This window comes from Papio anubis, chromosome 4 (genome assembly GCF_008728515.1).
Source record: "Papio anubis isolate 15944 chromosome 4, Panubis1.0, whole genome shotgun sequence".
NCBI classification, from domain to species: domain Eukaryota; kingdom Metazoa; phylum Chordata; class Mammalia; order Primates; family Cercopithecidae; genus Papio; species Papio anubis.
This window is the reverse complement of record NC_044979.1, coordinates 27,320,085-27,338,700: the sequence shown is the minus strand read 5'-3', so window position 1 is coordinate 27,338,700 and position 18,616 is coordinate 27,320,085. Positions and strand designations below refer to the sequence as shown.

Sequence of the window (18,616 nt, the reverse complement as noted above, 5' to 3'; positions counted from 1 at the left end):
AGATTTAGCCAGGCGCAGTGGCTCATGCCTGTAATCCCAGCACTTTGGGAGGCTGAGGCAGGTGGATCACAAGGTCAGGAGGTGGAGACTATCCTGGCTAACAAGTAGAAACCCCGTCTCTACTAAAAATACAAAAAATTAGCCGGGCATGGTGGCGGGCACCTGTGGGCCCAGCTACTCGGGAGGCTGATGCAGGAGGATGGCGTGAACCTGGGAGTTGGAGCTTGCAGTGAGCCAAGATTGCGCCACTGCACTCCAACCTGGGCGACAGAGAGACTCCGTCTCAAAAAAAAAAAAAAAAAAAAAGAAATACTAGAGATTTGGGGTCGGTGCCCTAGTCTGCTCAGGCTGCTGTAATAAAATACTATAGATGGATGGCTCATGAACATGTGAAATTTGTTTCTCACAGCTCTACAGTTGGGAAGCCACAGTCATGGCAGATTCGGTGTCTGGTGAGGCCTGCTTTCTGGTCCATAAACAGCACCTTCTTACTGTGTCTCCACATGGCGGAAGGAAGGAAGCTATCTCTCTGAGGTCTCTTTTATAAGGGCACTGATCAGAGCCCCTCATGACCTAATCCCCTCTCAGAGGATCCACTCCTAAAACCATGACTTTGGGGGTTAGATTTTCAATGTATGGAATTTGGGAAGAGACAAACACTCAGTCCATAACAGCTGGAGTCCCGGCCACCTCATATTTGTATATGCGTCTAAAACCGGCCCTAATGTCAGTGTCAGGTTCACAGATCTCAAATCCAAGATAAAAACATTCACTTTGGAGCAACAGATCTCTCTCTGAGTTTGTCCTTAGGATTCAGGAGATTCTAAGACCCAGATCAGGGCATGCTAACTAACCAGTTTCATTTATTAACAACTGGAGTAGGATCCTTTGTCGAGTTGGGTATTTCCTCTGACGTCACTGGGCTACTCATCAAGGCTCCCCGGTGGGTCTTTGCCAGGAAAACCTGCATGGAAAAGGAGGCTTGGCCTTCGAGGAAGAGGGCCTGTGTCCTGGCAGGCTGGGTGTGTCTGCTCCAGGCTGGCCTCTCCTCATGGCTGCTGGTTTTCTGGACTAATGCACTTTTGACCCAAGGAGGGAAAAAAGGTATAAACAGAGGAGCTAGAGCAGCCAGCGGTTACTGGGTGGGACTTGTGAACTGGTGGGCTGGTGGCAGCCCCAGCCCTTCCTACTCCCTCAGAGCCTGCTGTCCTTCCTGGCCTCTCCACCCTGCCTGCCTTCTCCCCTCCCTCCCTACTTTCTCCCCAGCCACTTCTCATAAAGACCAGCTGCCTAGGTGACACCTTTTGCTTCTAAAACCTTCCTTGTTGTTCTTCCTTGGCCCCTTTCTCAAAATACTCCTCTCTCTTTCCTCCTTCAATGCCAGACTGTTGGCATCTGTCTCCCTGTCTTGTGCAGGCTGCCATCTCTGGCTCACCATGGTTTTATAATTGCCTCTGGTTAAAGTTTAAATAGATGGGTTTCAGCCCAAGAGAAAAATGTAAACAAGCCCTTTCTGCAGTCTTTCAGAACTGCTGACTTCCAGTGCTTTTGAGTTCTGTGCTAGGAAATTCATTCTGCTCCTCCCTAACCAAGGAACTGAGAAACGCCATTAGGGCTTTCAGAGCGGTGACAGCCTCTCTGAAACCATTGAGAGGCTTTTAGATGATCCGCACTTTTCCTTTTAACTCAATTAAGCCATCAGGATCCAGTTCCCATCCTAGCATGTTTATCTAGTGTATTCAGGTGAGAGAATAGTTCAGCAAATCTTCGTGGTCTGGCTTCTGAACAGGAAGGAAATGAAAGGAATTGTCATTTCACTCTTGGAGTTTTTTCTATGTGGGAGCAGAGCATTGTATTTGTTGCCCCAGGGTTTTTGGTTGATGAGGTTGTCTTGTGAGTCATGAGAATGGGACTATACTTGGCCAGTGCAGAAGGAAAAGGGCAGGCTGGGTTTGGGCTCATTCATTCAGGCATATATCCTCTCATTTGCTGTTTTTTGTTTGTTTGTTTGTGTTTGTTTGTTTGGAAGTAAGTGGGCCATTTATTTTTGAGTCTTGATGAGGAGTATTGATTTTCTATATTTTTCTGCTTTGTGTACCTCGTGTACTTGTGATCTGGTGTCAGAATGGATTCAGCAATAATTTGAGATGTTTTGGTCAAGGATTTGATTGGATCTTTGCCTTTCCCACTCAAAAACCTTCCAGAATTCCCATTTCATGTTCAGACTTTTCTTCACAACCTTCTATGGTCGGCCTCAAATCTACCATCACTTTTCACTAGTCCAACCATACACTGAGATCAAGTGAGCTTTTCTACCCAGCTCCTGTAACCCGTTTGTTACTCTTCAGTGTCCTGACACCTGGGACTCCTTCCCTGCTTTGCTCAGCGTCTTATCAGAACGCTCTTCCAGTGTTCTATGAAACCTTCCTTGCCTCTGGGCACAACCAGAACCAACCACTCCTCCCTTTAGTTCTCCAGCACAAGGCAATTCCCTTTATGACAACTAGCCTTCATTTCTTCCTTTCTTTTCTTTTCTTTCTTTCCTTCTTTCTCACTTTCTCACTTTCTTTCTTTCTCTTTCTCTCTTTCTGTCTCCTTCCTTCCTTCCTTCTTTCTTTCTTCTTTCTTTCTTCTTCTTCTTTTTCTTTTTTGACAGAGTCTCACTCTGTCGCCCAGGCTGGAGTGCAGTGGAGCAATCTTGGCTTACTGTAACCTGTGTCTCCCAGGTTCAAGCAATTCTCCTGCCTCAGCCTCTACAGTAGCTGGGATCACAGGCATGCACCACCACACATGGCTAACTTTTGTATTTTTAGTAGACCCAGGGTTTCATCACGTTGGCCAGGCTGCTCTCAAACTCCTGGCCTCAACTAATCTGCCCGCCTCAGCCTCCCAAAGTGCTGGGATTACAGGATTGAGCCACTGCGCCCGGCCTTCACTCATATTCCATTATTTATTATTCATCCTTTGCTCATGTGGCAGCTCCCTGCATTCCATGCTGTTCCCTTCCAGCACAGGATGATTTATTCTGTCCCCCAGTAGGGCCCAGCTTCGTGTGTGGCCCATAATCGGAGCTTAATCAATATCCAATCTTTGTTTTTCATTCTCTCTTCAGCCAAAAGTTAATATCAACACTTTTTGTTGTTGTTGAGACAGAGTCTCCCTCTGTTCCCCAGGCTGGAGTGCAGTGGTGCAACCTCCACTCAACGCAGCCTTAACCTCCCAGGCTCAAGACATCCTCCCACCTCAGCCCTCTGAGTAGCTGGGACTACAGGTGCGCACCACCATGCCCAGCTAATTTTATTTTTGTAGAGACAGGGTTTCACCATGTTGCCCAGGCTGGTCTCAGCAATAGAACATTCTTACCAGAACATTCTGATGTTCTTATCTGAACATTCTTGAGCTCAAGATCTGGGCTCAAGTGATCTGACCACCTCGGCCTCCCAAAGTGCTGGGATTACAGGCATGATGTGCCACCTTGCACCGGCCCTTATGTCAACATTTTAAAAATAGCTCTTGGGAGGAATCAAGAGGAATAAAGAAAGGATTTTGGAGTCAGGCATATTTGGGTTCAAACCTCAGCTCTGCTGACTCTTAGTATTAGGGGTTTTCCCCTAATTCTTATCCTTTCTCAGCCTCGCTTTCTTCATCTATAAAATGAAGACAATAAGATCTCTTTTATGGGTTTTTGTGAGAATTAAAATGAAATCATGCAAGTGAAGAACCAGACACAGTTACATCTCATCCTCACCCTCTCTTGATGCTAAAACAGTTCAAATGTTGAAACACTGTACTTTGGAACATAAGTCTTATCAATCAATTTAAAAGATCCGTGCCACATTTTCCCATTATTAACACAATCTTCCTTGACAGAACAGTTTCTTCTGACTTACACTTGCAAGTTTTTTAAAGGCGTAGGATTGGACTTGTTCACCAAAAATCCAAACTCTGTAAAATATTTTAAAGAGTTGATTGTGAGTCAGTAGAGGTGACCGTAGCCCAGAGAAAACAAAAACCCAAGAAGCATTGAGTAAGTGGTCCTGAGGTGGTCTGGTTATAGTCTGGTTTTATATATTTTGGAGAGGCAGGAGTTACAAGCAAAGACGTAAATCAATCAATACACAGAAGGTGTATATTGGCTCGGTCCAAAAAGATGTGATATCTTGAAGCAAGATGTAGGGGGAGGGTGTGGAGCTTAAGCCGTAGGTGGGTTTTAGGGATTTTTTTTTTTTTTTAAATTATACTTTAAGTTCTGGGGTACATGTGCAGAATATGCAGGTTTGTTACATAGGTATACATGTGCCACGGTGGTTTGCTGCACCCATCAAACCGTCATCTACATTAGGTATTTCTCCTAATGCTATCCCTCCCTTAGCCACCCACCCCGCGACAGGCCCCAGTGTGTGATGCCCTTGCCCCCTTTTGTTGAGAGAGTTAAGCTATTATCTAAAGACTTGAAGTTAGCAGAAAGAAATGTCTGAGTTAAGATAGAGGAGTTGTGGGGACCAAGGCCTTTGTTATGTAGAGGAGGCCTCCTAGATCACAACCCGCAGAGAGAATACATGGCCAATGTCTCTTTTCAGACCTGTGTGTGTGTGTGTGTGTGTATGTTGTTGTTGTTGTTGTTGTTGTTTTGAGACAGGGTCTCACTGTGTTACCCAGGCTGGACATATGTGGTGGCAAGACCATGGCTCACCGCATCCTCAACCTCCTGGGCTCAGGCGATCCATCTGCTTCCACCTCCCGAGGAACTGGGACCGCAAGCCCACGCCTCCACAGGCTGCTAAATTTTTTTGTTATTCATAGTAATGGGGTCTTGCCATGTTGCCCTGACTGGTCTCGAACTCCTGGGCTCAAGTGATCCTCCTGTCTCAGCCTCCTGAAGTGCTGGGATTACAAGCCCGAGCCACTGCACCCAGCCAATGAATCTCCCTTAGATCTAACAAAGCCTGGCTGCATTAATAGAGATTCTCTACAGATGCAGGCTTCCCCCTTTCATGATGGCTTTGCAGGGCTACTTCAAAATATGTCAAAGAAATATACTTTGGACTAAAATATTTTTATTTCCTTCAGGGTCTTCTGTCCTGTGGCTATATGAGAGTCAGTTTGGAAAGTAAGCCACATTATACCAGGTTAATTTTTAAAAATCCATTTAACAAGATTCTGTGGTTTGTAGGGTGTGACTTAACACTTGCCTGACATGGCTTTAGGTCTTGTTTATAATTTGGTATCTTACTGCCACAAAAAGTCTGTTTTGACAGTCTTATGGTCTCTATTTTAATATTAATATGGGTCAGTTGTGCCCAAATCCAAAAGGGAGGAGGTATAAGGAGGTGTGTCCCACCTCCCTTCCCATCATGGCTGGGAATTCAGTTTTTTTGGATTTTCTGGGGGTTCCCTTGGCCAAAAGGGGGTCTATTTAGTTGGGGGGCTTAGTATTTTATATTTGGTTTACAAACTTATTTATTGGTCACCAGAAGAAATCCCAGTGGTGGGGATGATGAGGAGGCAGCAGCTCTGTTTGCTGCTGAGTTATTTTCACATGTAGTCCCTTGTGGGGGCCAAAGCACCTTGGATGCTGATCCGCCATATTGACTTCTGATTAACCCCAGTTCTGGGAAGGCTTCTAAGATTTCCAGTTTATCTGTTGTTCCTTATGTAAGAGCATGTATTTACCATGCATCTTCCCTTAGGTCAAAACAACCTTAATCGTAAATCTTACCATTAGTCAGCTTCACATGGCATCCTTGCCTTTCCCTGCAGGGTAATTTCAATTGTCCTGTGCCTTCCTTCCCTATAGTACATAAGCCCTGAGTCTGGGTGAGTAATGGCACAGGGAGCCTCCGTCTCATCTTGCAACTGACCAGGATATCATGGCTTCTGTTTATATGTCTCTATTGGCCAGGCACAGTGGCTCACACCTGTAATCCCAGCACTTTGGGAGGCTGAGGCAGATGGATCACTTAAGGTCAGGAGTCCGAGACCAACTTGCCCAACATGATGAAACCCCATCTCTACTAAAAAAACAAAAGTTAGCTGGGCATGGTGGCGGATACCTGTAGTCCCTGCTACTTGGGAGGCTGTGGCACGAGAATTGTTTGAACCTGGGAGGCAGAGGTTGCAGTGAGCCTAGATCGCACCACTGCACTCCAGCCTGGGTGACTGAGCAAGACTCCGTCTCAAAAAAAAAAAGTTTTAAATCTGATGGGTCTGGCAGGGCAGGAGAGGAGAAGATACACATTCAACCAAACAAGGATTGTAGCAGTACAGAGGAGGGACAGTTAGCACGTCAGGAAAAGCTTCAGAGAGTTCATACGTAGGAAATGAGTCTTAATCTATCAGTCCCTGGCTGTCAAAAGATAGTTGGGACAAAGCACTTCAGGTAGAACCCCAATGCTTGTTTCTTCCCCACTGTGTATAACTACATGCAGCCTGAAGCACTTGGCTCCATCGTCTTGAACCTGTGCAGCTGTCTTCCTCTTGCTCCAGGTGACATAAGGGCTTCCTTGGAAGCAGCAGCATTTATTAGTGCTGGTTCCAATCAGAGAACTGACCTTAGAACTCGACTGTTGCTCTTGTGGCCTGGGCCAGAAAACAGCTGGAGTGGTTTGAACTCGCTGCAGGAGGATGTACACGTTGAGGCGGTGCATGTGTGCATGCTCGTCTGTGCAGATCTGTGTCTGTGTGTCTATGAGTCTGAGTGTGTGTGGGTGTGTGTCCATTTGGATGGGTGGCTAGATGTTTATATGTAGGTGTTGCCACCAAAAACAAAAGTGGGTATTCAGAAAACAAAGTGACAGCTCAAAACCTCAGACAAGCTGAAAGACTGCTCAGAGAAGGGGGAGGTTGAAACAACTTCAACCAAAACAAAATGAAACGGAGAAGGAAGTTGCATCAGAAGAGGAAGAATGCCAATGTCATGCTGAAGAACCACAAATGTCACAAAATAAAAATAAAACGTGTGATTCTTATTTTACCTAGTCAAATACTATTACAATTTTTTCTCCTTTAGAGTGTTAAAAATTACTGAAATTATAATATTTAGTTCAGCGAACATGAAGGACACAGAAAAACACAAACAAAAAATTCATTCCTATAATTTTTTAATGTTATATACATCATATTTTATTTATTTGGGTCAGTGATTGATTTTAACTTTGCTTTCTACCTCCATATAAAAGTTTTTCTCCAGTATTTAAAAAATATTAAAAACACATTCTGAAATTGACTTATTGAAGAACATGTAAAAGGTCTTATTATTAGCACAAATTGAGAAATTATAATAAAGATACTCTAATAGCGAAGTGATTAAAGATGTCAGAACAAAAAAATATAGATCCCAGGGATGCTATTAAGTTTTTCAATTTCAGTTCATGTAGAAATGTTAGCTCCTTTGCCACAAAGAAATAAAAGAGTAGTTTTCCTTTTGATTAGATTCTTGTAACCACACACGTGAAAAATTTATAGGATTGGCTTAGGTGAGGGGGTTTTATAAAATGTTAATATAATATTGGAATAAGCTTGGCATCCAGTTCTCAGATAAGTCTTTTGAATCTATTACTTTATAATTATAGTGATATTGATTGGCTTTCCATCACCTTCCTAGAATTATAACGACATCCAATGATTAACTGATTTGCCAATCTCACAAATAGTTAAAAGCATATTGAGTTTTTGGCAGTGAACTAGGGAAGTTTGTGTGCTTTTTGTTAAAATGAAAGACTGTACTTCTCAACTGAATACATTTTTAGTACATATACGAGTTTACCAGCAAAGGTAACTAGAGAGTGAGCTTGGGGTGCCCAGAGTGAAAGGAGCTCGGGAGATTGAGATTGCAATGAGCTACGATGCCACTGTACTCCAGCCTGCGTGACAGAGGGAGACCCTGTCTCCAAAAAATAAGTAAATAAATAAATAAAAATAATTAATAATTAGGAAGAGAAAAGCAGTGATCATGAGGAAAGGGAACCACTGAGTATAATGCTCACTTTATGTGCATACAGGGGGAACTCCACAAATAATTGTGGAAGGAGAGAATGAGTGAAATGAGTGCATAAATAATAAGTACAAAGAAAGCGGCATAAATATTTAATTCAAAATGGAGTTTAGACTGGGCATGGTGGCTCTTGCCAGGAATCTCAGCACTTTGGGAGGCCGAGGAGGGAGAATTGTTTGAGCCCACAAGTTCGAGACCAGCCTGAGCAACATAGCGAGACTCTGTCTTGGCAAACAAACAAACAAACAAAACCAAACCCCAAAACGAAATAATTAGCTGGGCAAGATAGTACGTGCTTGTGGTCCCAGCCACTCGGGAGGCTGAGGTGGGAGATCGCTTGAGCTCAGGAGGTTGAGATTGCAGTGAGCTACGATGCCACTGCACTCCAGCCTGGGTGACAGAGGGAGACCCTGTCTTCCAAAACTAAATAAATAAATAAATAAAAATAAAGTTTCCATTTGGCGTCATGACAGGGTTGTAGCATATTTTCCCCATGACGCTGTCTTGGTGATGTGCAAGTTGTATACTTTTCAGAAGCTGCAATACCCTTAAAGAAAGAAAACATCTACGAAATTAGTTTTGGGAAGAAATGAAAATCTATGCAAAACAAACTTTTTAGATATTTTAAAAATATTTTACAAGTCTAAATTCATTGTTCCTTTAGGAACATAAAAATATGCAAGTATAAAATGGTTTACTCATAAAATTATTAAATGCTTAAAATTATAACTTATTCAAATAATATGAATGTACTAATTGAGACTTTTAAAAATCTTTAAAACTAATTACCAATGGGGCTACGACCTACTGGACTTTAAGACATCAAATATCATTCAGCTTCTGCCAACTGAGAAAAAAAAAACAAAAAGAGGAGAAGCCATAAACATCACAGTGAAAACACATACCAGAGTTATGTTTTCTTCTAGATCTTCCATAAGGCATTTATTTTCAGAAAAGGTATAGGAAGAAGCACTTTTATTTAATAAAAAAGAAAGCATTTTTCTTTTCTTTTTTTTTTTTTTTTTTTTTTTTTTTTGAGACGAAGTCTTGCTCTGTCCCCCAGGCTGGAGTGCAAAGGCATGATCTCGGCTCATTGCAACCTCCACTTCCCGGGTTCAAGTGATTCTCCTGCCTCAGCCTCCTGAGTAGCTGGGATTACAGGCACCTGCCATGCCCAGCTAATTTTTGTATTTTTAGTAGAGACGGGGGTTTCACCATGTTAACCAGGCTGGTCTTGAACTCCTGACCTCAGGCGATCCGCCCGCCTCAGCCTCCCAAAGTGCTGGGATTGCAGGCATGAGCCACCACGCCCGGCCTTTATTTTTAAAAAATAGTCTAAGAGAGGATGGGGAAGAAGAAGAAAATTAACCAAATTCATTAGTTGTAACTTTTTTTTCAAGCATTCACATTTCTGTATAACGTGTGAATGTCCCCAAATTTGCCAGGTTCCCTGCTTCCTAGGCTTCCAGTCTCCAACGGTTCTTCATCTGCACTAATTTCCTGACTCAGAATTTGCCAAGGGTCTCAAGTACACTCCAGAGGACTCGTGTAAACTGGCTAGGCCAGCTTGTGTTCTGGGAAGCTTGTCTTTTCTGGTGGTGTTCCCAAGAAATAGGAAAGAGAAAAGATGATGTGTGGACTTAGAGATGATGTGTGATACTAAGTTTTGCTTTATATTTTAACTGTCCAGCTCTTTCCTTCAATGAATGGCAAGCCATTCTCAATTCCTGCTCTTCTGTACTGAAGAATTTAGCATCTCTTTCCCTGGAGATCCAAGGAACTTTGCTCTTTGCCCAAAATACCTCTCTCTCCCAAAGCAATTTCTCCTCCTTTGAGAAAGGCTGTCGTGTCAGGCTGCACTGCCCTTGAACCAGACAACTTTCTCTGCTTGTCTTTATCTGTCTAAATAAAGCTAACCTACATTTGCTGTCTAATTCATTCGGATGCTTGCTGATGCTATTTAAAGCATCCCTCAAGGCCCAGTGGAAAACAAGATGCATTATCTCCAGTAGGGAACCTTTAGGTTTGCTCATCATTTAAGGAATTCAAGAATCTAAAGAATCCATTCAGTCTTCCCTGGTTCAGACATGAAGGACACGGGGCTCTCCATATTTTCTTTTTTACTCCAGGCAGTCTTCTTTGACTTGTACGTGGCTGAGATCAGTTGATGCAAAAGGAGGTAGCTAGAAAGTCAATCTCAATCATTCTCTTTCTCTCTCTCTCTCTCTCTCTCTGTGTGAGCCTGAAGACAAGAAGACACACACACACTCTCTCTGTGTGTGTGTGTGTGTGTGTGTGTGTGTGTGTGATAGAGAGCGCGCGTCTTCAGGCTTCATGAAATTCAACTTTTCTGAAGATTAATTGCTCAACAGAATGTATGTTTCACTCTGGGCTCTGATGATTGGTTAGTCCACTGTGAATTGCCTCTCAAGAAACAAATGTAAAAGTTCAAAAGCAGCTGTCACCTTCGTGAACAGACTTCTGGTGAGTTTTTGGCTTGTTTCCATCACACTCTCTTCAGCCTCCATATGACGATTTGTTACAGAATCCTGGTACTGCTACATTCCGGAAAGGAAAAGGAAATTCTCCAGGGATAGGAGCAGAATCTCGGGGATGTAAATAGGACTCCACTGTGAACTTATATTTGACTGGGGAAATCTGTTGTATCTTTTTTGAGTTCCGATATTTCTGTTAGCCTGTCGGCTTGCTTAGAGGGAGGGAGAGCTGCTACAATGGGATTGTTTTAACCATTGGTGCCCCGCTGCTACCTTAGGCACATACTTATTAGCAGCATCCATTTGTTCAGCTACAATTCTATGACGTCCATTGCAGTGAGTGAGTCAGAAGCCACAAGCTAACAGGTCTATTCCTTCCCACCGTCACCTAGGAAACCAATGCATCATCCACAGGAAATGCAGGCCCTGATGGGGAGTGTGCCCAGATCGAGTTATAAAGCTGGCAATGAGTTTTTCAAAGGAGGTCAATTAATAATTTGTAGAATCTTAGTCTAGGGTGAGAGATGGATCCAGCCTCTTGGGTATGGATTGAGGGCTGTCAGGCAGAAATATCAGGAGAAATTAATCAGCTAAAATATAAGTAGTAACTAAAATGTAAGCAGTAAGATGTCTGCTTGATAAGAATTTGACCAAAGGTAAGACATATGGAGATATAATTTGATTTCTCTAGCAAATAGCATTTATTTGCCCAATAGCTGAGGGTATTTTTTTGGTATGGTTGTACAGTATGTGAAATGAGATAAGGAAATTGACAACACATAAAACAAAGCTTTCTGCTGAATGAAATGTATGTCCCCTTTCTCATGGTCCCTATCCCCGTTAAAGAAGTGATGGACACCAGGCACAGTGGCTCACGCCTGTAATCTCAGCAGTTTGGAAGGCCGAGGTGGGCAGATCACTTGAGGTCAGGTGTTTGAGACAGCCTGTCCAACATGGTGAAACTACGTCTCTACTAAAAATACAAAAATTAGCCGGACATGGAGGTGCACACCTGAAGTCCTAGCTAATAGGGAGGCTGAGGTGGGAGGATCACTTGAATTCAGGAAGTGGAGGTTGCAGAAGCCAAGATTGCACCACTGCACTCCAGCTTGGGTGACAGAGTGAGATTCCATCTCAAAAAAAAGAGAAAAAAGAAAAGTGATGGAGAGGGCCGGGTGTGATAGTGCAGTGGCTCATACTTGTAATTCCAGCACTTTGGGGGGCATAGGTAGGAGGATCACTTGAGGCCAGGAGTTTAAGACCAGCTTGGGCAACATAGCAAGTCCCTGTTTCTACATAAAATATTTAAAAATTAGCTGGGCATGGTGGTGCACACCTGTAGTTCTAGCTACTCAGGAGGCCTAGGTGGGAGGATAACTTGAGCCCAGCAGTTCAAGGCTGCAGTGAACTATGATCACACACCATCGCACTCCAGCCTGGGCGACAGACCAAGACTCTGTCTCAAAAGAAAAGAAAAGAAAAGAAAAGAAAAGAAAAGAAAAGAAAAGAAAAGAAAAGAAAAGAAAAGGAAAAAGAAAAATATGGAGAAAACCACAGTCTGGTTCCCCCCAAGCTCTCACTGATTTTTTGTTTGTTTGTTTATTTTTTGCCTATGCCTGATTTTCTCTTTTCTTAATGACTACAGTTTGGTATAATCCATTGGCCTAGTCACAGTATCCAGATATCTGTGGATACAAGTGTAGTACAGCTGAGAAAAATTACCTATACGGTTTCATGTTGTTTGATGAGTTTAGCATTTCCGGGTTGATTTACATTCCCATACTCCTATGAGTGAGATATTTTACATCAAAGTACAAAGTGAAGTCTCCCAGAACTTCCTGCTTTAGACCTAAAGCATGTTAGAAAGCAGAAAAAAAAAATCCAAAAAATCACCGGGTCCAACTACCTCATTTTTCACATGGGAAATGATTCCCAGAAATGTGGAATGACTTGTCTAAGGTCACAAAGTAGATATTAGTATGAATGTTAGAGCCAGAGGAAAGGAGATAGAAGAGATAGGAAGTTTGATCACAAGCTCTAAATTAGTCAACAGGTGACATGGTCACCTCGGAGACAATGAAAATATTAGACTGTATAAATCGAAGTATGCAGTCCTGACTAAGTGGGGCAAATGGTTCATCAAGGGCTGGTCAGTGTATGCCACGTTTATGATATGATGTTCTGTCCTGAGTACCCATTGAGTAGGAAGCAGTGATAGACCTGGGTGTGCCCAGAAGCAGGTAAAGATGGAGATAAGAGTTCTGGTAACTACAAGCAAGAAAAAAATAATTGACAAATGTTGACTATTTAGCCTGGAGACCAGGGGATTTGTCATGGAAGGGATGGGAGGGAGTATCATCAAAAATAACTAAAGGGTGGCTGGGTATGGTGGCTCATACTTGTAATTTCAGCACTTTGGGAGGCTGAGGCAGGTGGATCACCTGAGGTCAGGAGTTCAACACCAGCCTGGTCAACATGGCAAAACCCTGTCTCTACTAAAAGTACACAAATTATCTGGGCCTGGTGGCGGGTGCCTATAATTCCAGCTATTTGGGAGGCTGAGGCATGAGAATCACTTGAACCTAGGAGGCGGAGGTTGCAGTGAGCTGAGATCATGCCACTGCACTCCAGCCTGGGCAACAGAGTGAAACCCTGTAGCAAAAAAACTAAAGATCTATCTTGAAGAAGGCTCAGACTTATCTTGTGTGCCTGCAAAGGGCAGTCCTAAATTGGTACTAGTAAAGGATGACGGATATTAGCGCCATATAAGTAATGTTCTAATAATTTAAGCTGATTGAAGTATATTAAACTGACTGACATGGTAGTGAATTAATTCTTTGCCTCAGGAGGTGTTCATGTCTTCATTCACCCCAAAACATTTATTGAGCTGTTGTATTATGCCAGTCTTGCTAGACACTAAAGACACGATGGTGACTAACACAGCCACTTCCTGCAAAGAGATCGTAAGTCAATTGGAGGTCATGAGATCACTTATTTGCAGAGACAGGATGACCAGTCATGTAGAATGCCAAGGAAGAGAAGCAGGCATTGGACAGGAAGAAGTCTGGACTACAGGGACTCTGAGGTTGCTGCCTGTGTTAATTAAGGGAACACTAGCTGCTGTAATAATCAAACCTAAAAAATGTCTCATGGCTCAAGCCTGAAAGGAAATTTATTTCACACTCATCTGACATTCACCATGGATGTGGTAATAGTGGCTGATAGTGGTGGTTCTCTTCCAAGTGGTAATTCAAGGAACTAGGCCACTTCTATCTTGTGATTCTCCCACCTTCACATCTGCAACATGTGGCACTGACAGGCATTGACATCCTGCTAACAGACGGGGAGAGAATATGGAGGATTGTGTGGGGAGGTTTTTATGGGCTGGACCTTAAAACAGAGAAGTAGTGCACATAAACTCTGCTCACATTCTATCCACTAGATTTCAGTCACATGGCCACATCTAGCTGCAAGGGAGGCTTAAAATTTGGTTGAGCTGTTTTCCTAGCAAAAAGAAGAACTGGGTTTTGTCACATGACTAGCAAATCTTCTACCACACTCTCCAAATCTGAGATTCTGTGATTATGGTGGCAGAACCAAGACAGGAATTTTTAAGGGGTGCTGGGGAGAGTGGCAGGGTGCTCCATTTATTTATTTTTAAAATTTCTTTTTATTTCATTTATTTATATTAATAATTGACTAATAAAAATAATATATATTTATGGTGTACAGTATGATGTTTTAATATATGCATACATTGTGGAATGGCTAAATCAAGCTAATTTATGTATTATGTGTTACCTTATATGCTGATCTTTTTCTTTTTTTTTTTTCAGACAGGGTCTCACTCTGTCACCCAGGCTGGAGTGTACTGATGTGAACATAGCTCATATCTCACTGCAGACTCAAACTCCTGGGCTCAAGTGACCCTTCCACCTCAGCCTCCCAGGTAGCTAGGGCTATAGGTACATGGCACACCTAGCTGATTTTTAAATTTTTGGTAGACACAGGGTCTTGCTATGTTGCCCAGACTGATCTCAAACTCCTGGCCTTAAGCTGTCTTCCCACCTCAGTCTCCTAAATTACTAGGATTACATGTATGAGCTACCACACCCAGCCCTCATTTTTTTATGGTGAGAAAGGAATTTTGAAGTTGTCTTGTTTGATGCCAGAGTCATCCCATCCCATGTTTACATTAAATTTCTTCCCAGGTTGGACATGGTGGCTCATCCCTGTAATTCCAGCACTTTGGGAGGCTGAGATGGGAGGATCACTTAAAGCCAGGAGTTTGAGACCAGCCTGGCTAACGTAGTGAGACCCTATCTCTTAAAAGAAAAAGAAAGCCTTTCTGTTGAAGGTGTCCTATTAATAACATATTGTTAACTTTTAAAAAGCAAGGTAAGGCCAGGCTTGGTGGCTCACACCTATAATCCCAGCACCTTGAGAGGCTGAGGCAGGATGATCACTCAAGACCAGGAGTTCAAGACCAGCCTGGGCAACAGAATGAGACCCATCTCTAAAAAATTTAAAAAATTAGCAAGACATGATGGTGCGTGCTTGTAGTCCCAGCTACTTGGGAGGCTGGGGAGGGAAGATCGCTTGAGCCTAGGAAGTCAAGACTGCAGTGAGCCATGATCATGCCACTGTACTCCAGCCTGGGTGACAGAGCAAGATCCTGTCACAAACAAACAAACAAACAAACAAACAAAAAAAACTAATGATGACTACTATAAGTAAAGCTCCCCCCGCCCCGCAGGGACTTGCCACTTCAGAATACTATAAAGTTAAAAGGCTACCAAAAAATTAGGGAGAGGATGACTCTCCTTAATGTATGAGAAGCAGATTGTGAAGCTGCTCTAGATTTAGGTCTACTAGTAATCATGTCTAACAAATCAATAATTAAAAGGCAAATATTCAAATATAAATATTGGCAAAGGATATAAATGAAAAATCATAGAAAGAGATCTCAGTAACTATCATGTAAACATTAAAAAATGTTTTTCTCCTCAAAATGAAGAGAGATAAATGAAAAATAATATCTAATATAGACAAAAGTACATGGAAATAGGAACAGTGGTATTTTTCTGATGGAGATACTAGTTGGCAAAACCTTTCCAGAGGTAAATTTGGAAACCATATTAAAACATTAAACTCATTCATATGCTATAACCTGTAACTTCACCCTACTAATTTGTCCTAATAAAATATTCAGATAAACATAACCATTTATGGCAAATAATATTAATATCAGAATTTTTATGAGTCCGGCAAAAGGTGGATTAAATGACACAGTAGGCAAATGGGATACCAAGCTGTCATTAAAGAACTAGCTAAAAGCTAAAGGAAAATCTAAATATCTAGTGTTAAGAAAAAAGAGTGATTCAAAAATAGACACAGAAATGTGTATACACCTTACAAACCGGTGAGTCCTGAAAGACTGTTGTTAAGACAAACTGGCTAAGAGTGATTTAAGCTTAGAAAAACACCTTGGTCCTTCCAAGATTTAAATTAGGCAGAGCCCTCTTCTTGCTGATATTCATTCCATGGACCACTTTATTCGTAATAGATCCTTTCATACATACTGAAAATCAGTCAGGGCAGCCCTTGGTGAGCAAGTGTCCTAAAGTACTCCTTAGCAGGCTAGGCTGTGATCCCAGCACTTTGGGAGGCAAAGGAGGCCACTTGAGGCCAAGAGTTTGAGACCAGCCTGGCCAACATGGTGAAACCCTGTCTCTACTAAAAATACAAAAGTTAGCCAGGTGTGGTGGCACACACCTACAGTACCAGCTACTTGGGAGGCTGAGGCATGAGAATTGCTTGAACCTGGGAGGCAGAGATTGCAGTGAGCCAAGATCGCACCACTGCACTCCAGCCTGGATGACAGAATGAGACTCTGTCTCAAGTAAAATAAATAAATAGATAAAAAGAACACCTTAGCAGCCCAGGGGCGGTGGCTCATGCCTGTAATTCCAGCACTTTGGGAGGCCAAGGTGGGAGAATTATTTGAGCCCAGGAGTTCAAGACCATCCTAGGCAACATAGTGAGAACTCGTTGCTACAAAAAATTTTTTAAAAGTAGCCAGGTGTGGTGGCCTGCACATATGGTCCCAGCTGCTAAGGAAGCTGATGGCACCACTGCACTCCAGCCTGGGTGAGATCTTGTCTAAATAAAACAAAGCAAAACAAAATAAAACAAAAAACTCCTTAGCACTGTCAGCACGCCTAGCTTTTAAGTACTTGAACACAATTTTAGCTTCCATCTGAATTAATATTTGGATCACAGGCAGTCAAAGTTGATGCTAGTTCTCTAATCACATGCTCAACATTGTTTCCATTTCTTTGATTACCTTCCCTTATTTTCTGCTAATTGCTGTTCATTGCATAGACCCCACCAGCATTTTTCACATTTTGAACCTTTTTGTCTTTCTGAATTACCCTGTTGACTAAGGATCCATCTCTTACCCACTTGCAACACATGATTTTTCTTACCACATTCAATCTGTTAATCTGTTTTATTCTCATCATAATCCTGAACATAGGATTATGCTCAATAGCACATTGAGCATTCTGAATTGTTTTTGCAATCATCAGACACTGAGGTTAATAATGTTGCAAAACACCTAAGATTAAATACAACAAATCTGCTGGCAATGGAAAACTGGCTGGCCAAGTCTAAGACCATCACGGCCAACTGCTATTGTCATCTGTTGAGGACAGGCAAAGTTGAAACACTTTTACTTTTGGAAGACAGTATTTTCCATCTCCGTGAAAGTTCACAACTGTCTAGGTATGGTGGCTCACACCTGTAATCCCAGTACTTTGGGAGGCTAAAGCAGGAGGATCACTTGAGGCCAGGAGTTTGAGACCAATTTGGGCACATAGCAAGACTCCATCTCCACAAAAAAAATTTAAAAATTAGCTGGATATGGTGGTGCATACCTGTAGTCCCAGCTACTCAGGAGGCTGAGGTGTGAGGATCCCTTGAGGCCAGGAGTTTGAGACTAAAGTGAACTGTGATTGCACCACTGCCCTCCAGGCTGGGTGACAGAGCGAGACCCTGTCTCTTAAAAAGAAAAAGGAAAGTTCCTTTTTGCTGTAGGCCTGAGTGGTTGCTGCTGAAATGGGCAAGTTCATGAAACCTGGGAAAGTGGTGCTTGTCCTGGCTGGATGCTATTCCGGATGCAAAGCCATCATGGTGAAGAACATTGATGATGGTACCTCAGATCGCCCCTATAGCCATGCTTTGGTGGCTGGAATCGACTGCTATCCCCGTAAGCTGACAGCTGCCATGGGCAAGAAGAAGATCGCCAAGAGGTCAAAGATCAAGTCTTTTGTGAAAGTTTATAACCACAGTCACCTAATGCCCACAAGGTACTCTGTGGATATCCCCTTGGACAAAACTGTCATCAATAAAGGTGTCTTCAGAGGCCCTGCTCTTAAACACAAGACCCAACAAGAGGCCAAGGTCGAGTTTGAAGAGAGATACAAGACAGGCAAGAACAAGTGGTTCTTCCAGAAGCTGCGGTTTTAGATGCTTCGTTTTGGTCATTAAAAATTAAAAAGAAAAAAAAAAAAGGAAAGTTCACAGATGGCCAAACTTTTGCACAGCCATGGTACCATCCTAGTGAAGTACATTTGAGACAATAGTCATCAAATTACATATAAATACGTAATCAACCAAAATTATTTTTAGGTTGTTCAATTGGTTTATGTTGTCTGAATTGGCAGAAGCCAGGGGTTTGATTTCTGTGTTGGTTATTTAGCACACGAAGAAAAATTGTGCCACTCAAATAGTCTATACCTTTGTCTAGCCGTCTCACAAACACCTGCTTTTTAGGGGACCTAGATACAGTATGTTGGGGGACAGTCGTGTCATTTCCACAGTCCATATAGAACAATGCCGTTACCGACCTTTGTAAAAGTGTGTGAGCCTGGACTCTGCAAACTCAAAACCTTGAGTAGCCATTAGCAGGAAAGAAGACACCTTAGTCATATATTTAATTTGTTTTAAAAGTATGTCAGGCCCCGTGATGTAGCTCATGCCTGTAATCCCAGCACTTTGGGAGGCCGAGGTGGACGGATCACCTGAAGTCGGGAGTTCAAGACCAGCCTGGCCAACATGGCGAAAC

The 18,616-nt window shown here is 42.6% G+C and overlaps 1 pseudogene; it reads left to right on the top strand.

The window, feature by feature from the left end:
• Positions 1-17,498: 17,498 nt before the first annotated feature.
• LOC101011389 lies at positions 17,499-18,062 on the top strand (annotated as a pseudogene).
• The last annotated feature ends 554 nt before the right edge of the window (positions 18,063-18,616 follow it).